This window comes from Amphiprion ocellaris, chromosome 23 (assembly GCF_022539595.1).
Source record: "Amphiprion ocellaris isolate individual 3 ecotype Okinawa chromosome 23, ASM2253959v1, whole genome shotgun sequence".
Taxonomy (NCBI): domain Eukaryota; kingdom Metazoa; phylum Chordata; class Actinopteri; family Pomacentridae; genus Amphiprion; species Amphiprion ocellaris.
Window position 1 is genome coordinate 6,144,787 of NC_072788.1, and position 12,199 is coordinate 6,156,985.

The 12,199-nt window shown below is 40.6% G+C and overlaps 1 protein-coding gene across 1 annotated transcript in view; it reads left to right on the top strand.

Moving 5' to 3' along the window:
* Positions 1-264: 264 nt before the first annotated feature.
* The window catches only part of serpinh2 (serine (or cysteine) peptidase inhibitor, clade H, member 2), a 148,277-nt gene continuing 136,342 nt past the window's right edge, over positions 265-12,199 (top strand). Inside the window, exons 1-2 of the mRNA XM_055007859.1 lie at positions 265-416; positions 505-582. The gene's annotated coding sequence lies outside the window, so the exon portion shown is untranslated. The remainder of the gene's footprint in view (positions 417-504; positions 583-12,199) is intronic.

Below are 12,199 nucleotides of genomic sequence, written 5' to 3' on the forward strand. Positions count from 1 at the left end.
TGAACTTTCCTCTGTTTGAGTTGAATTTGAACCTTTGTACATTGGGTAGCCAGGTGTCAATTTCTAAGTATCAGCCAATCAGCGATGAGCTGGGGGACGACATTGTAACCAATCAGATTCTTCAAAGGGCGGGACAAAACGACGGACCGAAGGAGTCAAAGGTGAGAAATAGAAAGATGCTAATCGCTGTTAGCAAGGTAATTAAACAGTTAAATGATTATATTTTATCGAGTTTTAAAGGTGGTAGTTTTACAAAAGTGCGTACCATGTTAAATTTGGAGACTGAGGCGTGTTTGGGGGATTTTCAGTCGGCATTGTTCCTAAATTAGCACAAAAGTGTCGACGGTTGTTAGCTAACTAGCTGCTAAAACAAAGTGCCTACACGTAGGAAGCGCTTTGGCTTGTCAAGTTTCTGAGTGAGTATGGATTACAAAACTGCAGCCTTATGAACATTCATGGTTAAAATACAGGGCGTTTATTAGAGCTTGTGAATTTTATTGACAGTGGACTGCAGTGGGGACGCTCTGGAGAAACGCACTAATCATCAGGAAGGTTTTGAACTGACTGCATTTCCACTGAACTGTGAGTACAGATAACGTTCCTCCTGAGGTTTTCAAATGAGCTCCAATGTATATGGTACCATAAACTAAGGAAGCAAAGCCCTAGGTGTTGTTTTCACTATATTTTATTGGGGTTGTTAAATGCATATCGCTATATGTGTTTTGACGTGTGTTCATATTTTCTATGTAATTCATGTGATGGTTAAAAGTGAGGGTTGTAGCTTTATTAAGTGTGATGCATACAAATTAAAGCTCCCAATAACAGTAAGCTAGCTTTTCTGCACCTTAGTCATAAACCCGTGGACACGTTTGCATTTTAGTAGCTCTCACCTCCCATGCAAAAGAGTGTATCAGGTATTAGGGGGTGTACACTGTAAATCCTGTATCAAAATGTGAATTATGTGAGTAAGCAAATTTTTTGAAAATAGTTCTGTATTATTCTTTGATTTAAGTTTTGTTTTCCCTTGGTTTGGTTAGGTTTAGGCATCAAAGCTAAGGATGTGTCTAGTCTGACTTTACAAATATAGACTTCTGGTATCAGCCTAATATTGAGTGATTTCTCTCCGCTTCTCCTTACTATTGTGAAATCTTGCTATGGGAAATGGCAACAACAATGTCCAAGCAGCAACCTACACCCTAAAAATGACAGACTTGCCGAGGATTTGGATTGTGCAATAAGACTGAATTGGTTTGTTCTTTTAATTAATTAGTTTTTTTAATAGTAGTGCTTGCCGTCCTGCATGCAAATGGTTCACCTGTTGCTGTTTTGCAGGGACACTGTTGCTACATCCTGGACTTAACACTGCCCAAGATAAGAGTGATTGATTTAAAGCAGGGGTGTCAAACTCATTTTAGTTCAGGGGCCACATACAGCCCAATCTGATCTCAAGTGGGCCGAACCTGTAAAATCAGAGCATAACAACCTAAAACCTACCACAACTTCAAATTTTTCCTTTGTTTTAGTGCAAAAAAGTATGTTCTGAAAATGTTAAGGAATTATCTTTTCACAAAACATTATGAAAAACCTGAAGTTTGTAAAGAAAAATTAATTCTGTTTCATGAATTCAGTTTCGAAACATGTCAGCAAGGTAAAAGAACATACTATCCTTATTCAGTTGCCAGTTTAAAAGTAACGCTATTCTATAAGTTACAAATCGACAAAAAATGGACACAAACAGAACAAAACAACAAACAATAGGCAACACAAGCGAGACAAAAAGGAAACACAAAATAACAAAACCAAACAAAACAACAAAAACATGAGACAAACGACAAAAGTCCGACAAAAAAGACAAGACCAAATATTACAAAAATGACAATGAGCAATATAGTATTGTATTTTATGATCAAAACAACTTGTCAAGGTCTAGAAATTATTTTAAATATATAGTTTTACAAATTTACAATTTGCGGTTAATGTCTTCTCTATAATTTTTATACTTTACAAAGTCGTCCTGTGGGCCAGATTGGACCCTCTGGTGGGCCACTTTTTGCCCACGGGCCGCATGTTTGACACCCCTGATTTAAAGGAATATAAACAAGCCACTCAGAATTATAATGAGGTGCATTTAGAAATTTTTCACGACATTGTGGAGATAGGTCTAGCTATGCAAGACTAGGTTTATTCAAGAAACTACTTAGTTTTCAGGAACATATCACTGGTAACCACATGCTAGAAAGCTCCATTTTTTTAGGTTACCACGGTGACAAATTGTCCCCCATCTTAAGGTGACAACAACAGCAGAGATCTTCTGTGTACTTGTTCACACGATTGCTAAAGGTTGCCTAATTTTAAAACCTAACTGGAGGTCATAATATGCTGCTTACACAGTGACCTATGTTGTCGTTTTTGGGGGATGACAGACTCAGTGATTGTGTATTGAAAAATGCAGGTGACCTACGGCTCAGTGCTGTGTCTGATTGCATCCTGTGCAGACAGGAAGGAACACTGGTGCTGCTGCTTTGCTATAACATGCTGCTCAACCTACATCCTCTGTGTAAACACTGTGTTATTTTTAACAGCATGCTCGATGAAATATGCCTCCAAATGTTTGGAATGTTATATACACTGGTAAGGTCAAATTAAGTTATGTGAATTTGGAGCAGCAGTGGATGCTGATAGTATGTTGGCAACAACAACAGCAGTTTGCAAGAGCAGCCCCATCAATTGAATGAGATAGCTGGAGGTTTGGATAGTGGATGTTTTTTAAACATTTTTTTCAGCTTACAGTGCATGAAAGGCATGTTTTCCAGCTACTGGCTAGTGTGCATTTATCAGCAAATAATGTTAAGTAAATAATGTGCTGTGTGACTGAAGTCTTGGATGATTGGTGGTGTATTTCAGATTTTAGCGCAGTAACAGCCACTGGTGATTTACTGCAGTTAGCATAAATAGCACACAAACAACAGTAGCAACAAGATGTATGGACATTAAAGTATAAAATATGTCTGTTTTTGTTGCTGCATAGTTGACTCTGTACAAAGAGAGGAGCTGATGAGTTGCTAATCAACTGCTGAGAGTGAGTGACACTGAACGACCTCATGTTCGTGCCTGAACCTATGCTGAGACTTCCATTTTTGGCAGCGTGTCTGCTTAGAATGCAAAGGAGTGTAACTTCAGAAACTATTCCCAAGTTAAATTCCCTCATGCATTTCCCCTTTCTTTTGTTGTTTCAGACTGTAGACTTCTCTGTTCTATTTAAAATGTCACAGAAGCTTCATCATTAAAGTCCGATGAATTGAACTTTAACTGTAGTCAATAGCTGGTAAACATGACATTATGTCTCAAGGTTGCTTTTTTCCCCCATTATTGTAGTAGCTGTAGCTCTGCACAGACCTCAGTGAGTTTGAGACTGGCTGCACAAGGTTAGTATGGCTTGGTGGACTCTCTAGTGATTGTCAGAGCTCAGAAAACGGATCCCAATGCGCGACTCAGAGACAAGCAGGTAAATGCCCACCAGTAGTTCACTTGAGTGAAGTATATGTAGAAGACAAATCTAATTCCAGATTAGCAGGCAGAGGTCAAATGCAGGCAAGAATCAAACAGGACTAGAAATGGATGGAAGGTTTGGGCAAAAAGACAGTCTGCTGAGGATTGATTATGGATCTGTGTTATAAATGCTGGGGACATTAATGAGTGTTTGTGTTTACTGACCTCGTTGATAAAGTCAGCTAAGACTGAGTTAGGATTAGGATAGATAATGCGTACACGTCAGCACTTTTTGATGCCCAACTGAATCACCCTTAAACAATCTGTAAAATCCTGTTGGATCTAAAGACATGGCAAACAAATAAATTCAGATATTAACACTTAATTTAAAAATCTGCAAAAAGCAGTGTTCAACTTGTTGGTAAAAAACGAAGACACTGCACACTGTGTGAGACACCAAGGTGGCAACATCTGGAGTGTATGATGCAAAGGATCATTACAAATGGAAACTCTACCAGTTTTTTTTTGTGTACTGCGAAACAGCCACAATTACGTCCTGCCTTCCCATGCAAGTATGTTGAATTAGAGAAGCAAGACAACTCAAAAAAGCTTTGTTAATGACTTTAAGGAGAATATGTCCTAATTTTTGATTAGCTGCATATCAAGAACTAATGTGCCAGCATCCGCAATGTGTGATAATGTGTGTGGTTGAGAATCTGTAATATGCGAAAGCTGATTTCCCTCGCTAGTCATTAGTGTTTCCAATAAACTGAGGATTGGCCCAGCGCAGATACTTGGCCAGCCATTTGGGCTTAAGAATGACTCCTTTGGGTTGGAACGTGGCCACTCTGGTGAGCAGCTATGTTGGTTTGTTTGTTTTGATCCACTCCTTTGCACAGCATGCTGTTTGGAAGACTTTCCCCAGGATTACATATACCATGAAAAGTAGATTACTACACTCACTGGATTCTGACCAAAGACTGCTGAGAGATGAGGTCTGCCGAGGTCTGCTAAGACTACTCCGATTCAATTATTTATTTTGGCGCCCTGCTTTTGGATGTAGGTCCTAGCGACTGAGTGAATTCCTAAGACACCTCTTTTAGTTTTCATTGTCCTGAGCAAAAAATGATTGCATGCTCACTAGGGAAGAAAAAGGCCAGACTTAACACCTTGAATCGGTTACAAAGACAAAAGAGAGGGCTGGATTACTCAGTTAGCCAAATAGCTGTGGTGAAAAAAGCCACAAAAATAGTTTTCTATGGATGGTTTGCAGCCTTTCCCAGTGATGACCTTTCCATATAACACAACTGTCTTTTGGATTTTTTTTTCCTCTTCAGTGTTTCCAAACTTTTTCTCTGTGTGATTGTCCTGAATGTGCCCTTGAAGAGAGCAGCTGACAGCAGACGCTGCAGAGATCCTCCCTGTAAAAGTGTTTTTAATTATTAATGCTGGCCCTCCATACTGGCAGAACTCCAGGCTGCCCGTGGACGGCCACCACATTTCACTCACTCGCTGTCATGAATTATTCTCACAGAACATGCTCAGACTCACATAGACACATATACGTGTTTGTACACATAACATGGATACAAAAACACACACGTGGAAGTGTGAAACCCACAGTAGACATATGGAAGCACGTGTGCTTTCCTACCTAATAAAATATGACCATTGTACATGCCCACATGCTTGTTAATGACACAACACAGCCACTATAACAAAGGCCATTTGCAGTATTTATCATCTAAGTAAACACACGGGGACAGTTCATATGCAGGAATGTCGACAAACCGACATACAGATGCAAGTGTGCCCTCCCACACAGTTCCATGTTCCTGCTGTACGTTATCTGACACATTACACACATACACACACACACACTTGAGCAGACACACAATGGATCTCAGAGTGCACACTGGCCATTTGCAGTATTTCTTCTATTCAGTGTGTTTCGTCCAGCTGTCAGCAGGCTGTCAGTGTGTTCAGTTGCCAGGCAAACAGCCCCGCCTCCCCCAATAATAAAATATGCCTTTAAAATGTCACTCGCTCCCGAAAGAGCAAAAGCAGAGGCAACAAATCGATTCACATTAGTTGTTCAATTGACTTTGGCTTGAACTTAGAGCTCCTACTCTCCCTTTGTCTCACCCCATGTTCTGTGTTTTCTTTCTTTTTCTCCCCCTTCTTGCTTTTTTTCCCCCTTTCTGCCCCCTGCTGTGTCCTCTCCTTGTCACCTGCTTTTTTTTTCTTTTTCATTTTGCGTTTTTTTCCTTTTACAGGTTCACATATCTCCCCGCCTCCTCTCCTTCTCACTTCTTTCTCACCTCTTCTCTATTTTCTCCTCCAGCTAATCTAAGCGAATGAATGCAGCGGCTTCGGCAAAACTCCTATTCACTCTCCCCGCCGACCACCACCGTGGCAGCACTCATTTCAATTTTCACCTCGTTTTAGACTTATCACATTGACATCATTAAGGCTCCCTCTCAGCGGCGCACTCATTCGTTATCCTCTCCATTTTACACCTTTCTGTCCCTCTCTCCCTCTGTTTGTGTGTCTCTTTTTCTCTCGCCCTCCTCTCGCTCTCTCCTTATCTGTCCCGCTCATTGTCAGAGGATTTAAAAGGCTCTCTATTTGAGAGCAGTGAGTGTCTGGGCTTTGGTTTTTCATCCCAGTGACAGAAACCTGTTGGAGTCTCCTTATTCAGAATGAAAGAGTGGGACATTTTTGCCTTCTAAAGGGGATAGCAGGAAGCCGCATTGGGCTTGTAAACCTGAAAAAAGTGACACATGACTCATTCTGTTTGTTCGTTTCAACCGTGATAGTATTTTTTTCCCAATGCAAGCTTGGAGGAATATTTTTATTTCAATTTCGGGAGAACCCAGCAGAGGAGATTGACTGGTAATTCAGAAGAAAGTGAAAGGAATGATAATACAGCTTCAGAGTGATATCTAAAATTGTTTAAATAGCGTGCTCCTTTACAAAAGAAATTAATACTGTATTGACAATAGACTGTGACACATTACTAGGGCTGAAAAAACACTTGATTAGAAGATGAAAATTGATTGAAATGGTTTTAATATAGAAATCATTTTAAACAATGTACAAGAAAAACTGTCATGTCAGCTTCTCAAATGTAAAGATATGCTGCTTTTCTCATTATTGTATCATTACAAATAGAATATTTTTGGGCTTTTGGAATTTGTAATGAGCTTTTCCACAAGATGCTCTGACCGAAAATTATTAGTGAAAGCAGGAAGATTGGATGTTTTTGGATTGGAAGTCCTCACAAGAACAGAAAATGAAATGTGATTTGAACCTGCACAACTGGGCAAACTACATCTCCTGAGGACTTTGTCAGGGAGGATGTACTTTCATGACCACAATGTTAAGGAGAAGCTAAAGCTGGATAGTGGAAACAGTTCCACATCCCAGTTTGGCAAAATTCAGCTTAAAACAGAGAAACTGAAATAGTTGATTAATCCCTTTAATGAAGTGTATCGTGTCATGTGACTGGCCCAGAGCTCCTCCCGCAGCACTGTGTTGTACTCTGCGTTTATGCATAGAGCCTCGCAGCTATATGTTTGCCTGACTAGTTGCACCAGCTTATCTTCCAGCCAGCAGCATCTTGTTATCTGCAACTTGGAAATAAACGCAGTCATAATGTGTGGTACTTTATTCCTCTTATCTCAGTGCAGTGTTTTCTCAACATTGCATCGGTTTTGCCACAGTGTTGATACTTGACTAGGCTTATCTTACTGTGTTGTCCACATTAGAGGAGGGCCGCGGGATCTCGGAGCCCTGCTGCGGTTTGCTACATCTGAATGTTGTCTTCTGTTTGGCCCCCGCTCTCTCTTTAGCTTATCTGAGCAGCAGTGTTTTCACAGACGGTGTTTGACACGGAGGACCGTGGTGGAGCTGACAGGTTAGAGGTCAAGTGAAGTGAAACTGGCAGAGGGTGAGGTCAGGAGAGAGGAAAGAGGAGAATACGGGGAAGGGAGGAGGAAGGGGAGGAAGGTTAAGACCCCACTGAAAAGGAGGCCAAAGTTAATATCCCTCGTCATCTCCTGTGCTTTAACCTGGGGCTAAACCAATATGGCCTCTCTTAATGAACAACAGTGACTCACATCTGCATTGTTAGTCAGGGATCTGATCGTTAGGAATCTGCACTGCCATCTTGGATCAATTTGAGGGCAAATAAAACCTAAGTGCCAGTGCCATTTCAGTGTCTCCAGTGTCCTGCTGCCACACCGCCAGCTTTCACAAGCTGGGAGTCACAATGCGAGACTTTGCTCCAAGAGAAGAAAGTGAAAGCTTTTCCACACACACAACGCTCACCTCCCATCTATAAACAGAGGCCCAGAACAGGGTGCGGTCCTGTGGCCAGCGTCGGGGTGGTGTGTGGAGGGGGAGAAGGGACAGGTTAGAGGCTGGTGGCGACAGTGGCAGCGCCGCGGTGAGCCTTACGAGCTTGGCGTCATGCAATCAGCGTGTCGTACCTCCCTGCCATGAGAGCCTGTAAAGGCGCTTTAAAGTCCAACAGCCTCGCTCAACAGGAAACTGAGGTTTGCTGATGGATTTTTTTTCTTTTTATAAACATCAAAACCAGCACGTCCTAATTACCATCCACCCTGTGCGTATGCATATTTGAGTTTGTGTGCAGGCTTACGTAAATGCTTGTGTGCAGCGGTCCGTTCCGGTGTGCGTTCACACTTCCATAGATGCACACAGCAACTGCTGCATTTGGGTTGTGTGTTTGTGCACATGCATGTGCGAGTGTGATGTTGTGATAAAAGTCAAAATAAGGGTGCCACATGGGATCGTTTATCTCGTGACAGACCACTTCTGTCTAATTAGTGTGAAACTGAGTGGAGAAATATAGGCAACTGTAATTAAAGTCGGGATGAAGCTGTGTGTGTTGCACATATGGTGTATGTGAGTGCGTTTTTCTCACAGTATGTAAGGTATGTCTGAATCCCTGTGGTGTTTCAGGTGAAGCTATCACTGCTGTCAGAGTTTGCACATGTTAAACAGGCACTTCACATGTTTGGAATAAACTAAAAGATTAAAGATTTCCTGTGGGTGAATAAGCCTAAACCCTCATTTTCAAATTGGGTGAATCACAGGGATGTTTTTGGGTCACATCAAGTATGAGTGCAAAAGTTTATTTGAACTCTTGAACTCATTCATGTTTCATTCGCCTGTCCAGGTGAGATGGAAGCATTGGACTGTACAGAAATGCCTCAAAATGCAGCTTTCGCTGTCCCAGACAACTGCAGCATGTTGTACCAGGAGTGAGAACATAATCTGAACAGGAAATTGCTTCGGAACGCAAGGGTTTATGGGTATATGGAGACAGATTATAACGTCTTAAAGCCAAGTCACTGATGCTTGGAAAGCATAACAGAAAAAAATAGCCGAGGGCAGATTGCAGTCTGGGCTGATGCTCAGATTCTATTTTTGTATGTAGTTTTTAACTGGTTTATACAGCAGAGAAGGTTAATTATAAGAGCACAAAGGCATTATGCTAAGCTGAAGTTTATAGGACTAGAATCAGATTTGTTTTGTGTCTCCCTAGGGACAAATACACAACCCAGCACGAAAGCCTTCTGAGTTGTTTTTAATTTTCTCGCTTCACCTATTATTTGATATTCTGTACCTAAAGCAGCACGTGGCTATGTGAATTTCTGCAGGATTTAAACCAAATATAAATCTAATTTGCTCATAGCATATCAGTAGATAAAAACCCAGTCTAGTGCAGCTTTAAACCGGATATACATTAAGAACCTTGACATATTAGTGGTGTAGTTACACAGGAATACTATCAACCCTGACTTCGTTCTCCATCCTCCTTTACATTGTTGTGACATTTCCTCTATCCCTAATCTTTACCATTCTTGTTGTGTAGCACATCAAGGTTTTGGGAAAACAATTTGCCTCAGCATAGAATGTGATAAATGAAAGCCATATGTCTTTGCGAGAACAGATTGATCCCTTTGTGTGTTGACAGTACATTTTGTCCCAGTGGGGCTTCCATCTAAGCCTTGACATTTTCAGACAATATTGCGGTGTTGAGCCACAGTTAGGATTTCATAAGTCAAGCTAACACCGGAGACGAGTGTGTGTGCCTGTATGTGTGTTTCTACTAACGTACCGATCATCTCTCTCCCTCTCTCAGTCTCTCTCTGCGTCTGTGTCGCAACACTTATTACTTTCTGCGACGTGTGTGTTCATGTTTCTGTGTGTGTGTTTGCATACATCTGCCACAAGACATACTTGGAGCCTCTGAATATGTGTTCCTTTGAATTCTTCCCTCCGTCGCTCTGTTTGTCCTTTCTTTCATAAGCCTGTCTGCTTTGTGTCTGGGGTAAGATGACATATTATTTTTCCTCATCTATCTGTCCATCTTTCCCCATTTTTGTCTTTTATCCAGGTGTTTTTCTTGTTTGTTATCTCTGCCATTAGGGTGCACTGTCTCCATGGTCTTTATGCTATCTGCCACATGATATCTGAACTAATGCTACACTTTTGCACCATCCCCTTGAGCAATTGCTTGGTAAAAACAGGCTTTCCTCTCTTTTTAGCTGTCAGAAGTCTCAAGGAATGGCATGGAAGGAGGCTGAGAGAAGCTTCAGTTTTATATTTCAATATACTTATGTGACTCTCCTACACAACACTGAAAAAGACAGTCTACTAATGCATTATAGATGCAGCAGAAATGCATAAGGGAGTATTTCCACCATATCTACTACAGCATACATTCCTTTGTCTTTCTGTAGCTTATATATGTATGTATGTATTTATTTTTAAGAACCCGACTGACAGTGGATTTTTATGTTCATTACTAATATCAACTTGAGTTGGAAAAGTCTGATGCCAGTATCTCAGCTGCTAATTATCTTTCAACATCAACAAAAACTGCAAGAATTTTTGCTGAGAATCCTCAAGTGTATTTAGTCAGTTATACTTAGCTCTTGTCCTTGATGCTGAACAGTTGCTGCTTATAAATCTGTTATGCCATATAAAGGTGACAGTGTTTTAATGGTGTCATTTGACATTTCTGTATTGTGAAGATGTTTGAGTGTGGTACTGAGCACTCATGGTTATGCTAAATATTAAATCTTGACATATGTACAGTTTCCTCAGGATATAGCAGATGCCTGTGCCTGGTCTCAATGGCTCCCTATCTAAAATTTTAAATATGTTTCACATGAAAATACAGATGAAAGCACTTTCCATAGATACATTAATAATCAAAAATCAATTCTGATAAAACCATTTTAAACCACTGATGGTTTGCCACAGAACTGCATTAGCTACAGGCAGAATTTGGAGAACAGATTAAGTAAACACCAGTCTCCTGCACTGTAACGTAAATAGCAAAAAATACTGACCTTGTTTAAAATTGATATTGTTTAAAATTGACCCATTGTGGTGTTTACCATTGACCCAAATAACCTGTAACATTACTAATGTCTTCACAGCTGTTTGATATCAAAATAATCCTAATGCCTGATCAACGTGATGGAGCGACTTGTTCTCTGTAGTTAATCCAGCTGCAGCAGATGTCCACTAATAATATGGTACGTTCTTTATCCGTCCACGAAATCTGTCAGTATATACTGCCACGTCTAAAATGTAAAATTTTATCATGCAATCAGAGTACTGCTGCTCCTGAACATTAGCAGCTTCAGTGTTAGCTGCTCTCCATTGACAGACTTTAAGCTCCTGACCAGTGTTTGAGAGGATGAGTCTTAAACCTGGGTTATGCTCGCTGCAAGAACGTGATGTGCAGAAATGAGACCCTTGGAATCTGCACGAGAGATTTTGTGTGACTTTTATACTCCACGCGTCATCGAAGTGTATCGTAAACAGACGTCTACCACAGTATTAAACTAGAGTGAAAGAAGTTTGCCATTGTTTTCACGACTTACAACATGGCATTTTACCGAATAGCTGTATTTCAGTAGTTAGTTTTAATTTCACGCCATGAATTGTTCATAACCCGGTTATCACGGTGATCTCTGTGTGATGAATTGTATAAATGCCTGTATTTCTGGACTTCTGCTGCTAGGAGCCCTTGTTCTTCTGCCATGTTTTCCCATAGACTGTGTGTTTTCAACGCATCTCCATCCGTGTTGTTAGATAAATCTGGAGGTGCGCAACGTGGAAAGGACTGCATGAGGGCATGTGGCTGCTAAAATGACATAATTCATCTGCGGAGTCATGCGGACGCGCTAAGCATAAGACAGATTTTAGGTAGCTAGCTAGTAACATATTTTTAATTGATTAAAAATAATAACAGCAGTTAATAGACTGACAATTAATCATTATCATCTCTACATTAAAGACATTTCGCATGAGGCTGTAGGAAGAACACAGCTGCAATTAATGCTATTAGTGTTGGCTGAAGTCCATTTAGTTCCTTCAGTTTCAGGGAGTTTGTATTGTGAATGCTGTCTTGCTGTCACACTGATTTAATGGGGAACTTGATTAGAGCACATGCATTTTTAATATTATTAGTAACATTCTGCTTTTGTGTTGCTGTAATTAAATGACTCATTATTGTAGAACTTGATATGTACTGTATAAGATATACACTTAGAAAGCATCTAACCTCTGTAAGGTGAATGCAGCCTAGCAATAAATCTCACCTACCTTCAAGGTCATAATGTCCAGTTTTTATTGCACTGTTTACAGAGGTGTTCTTTCAACT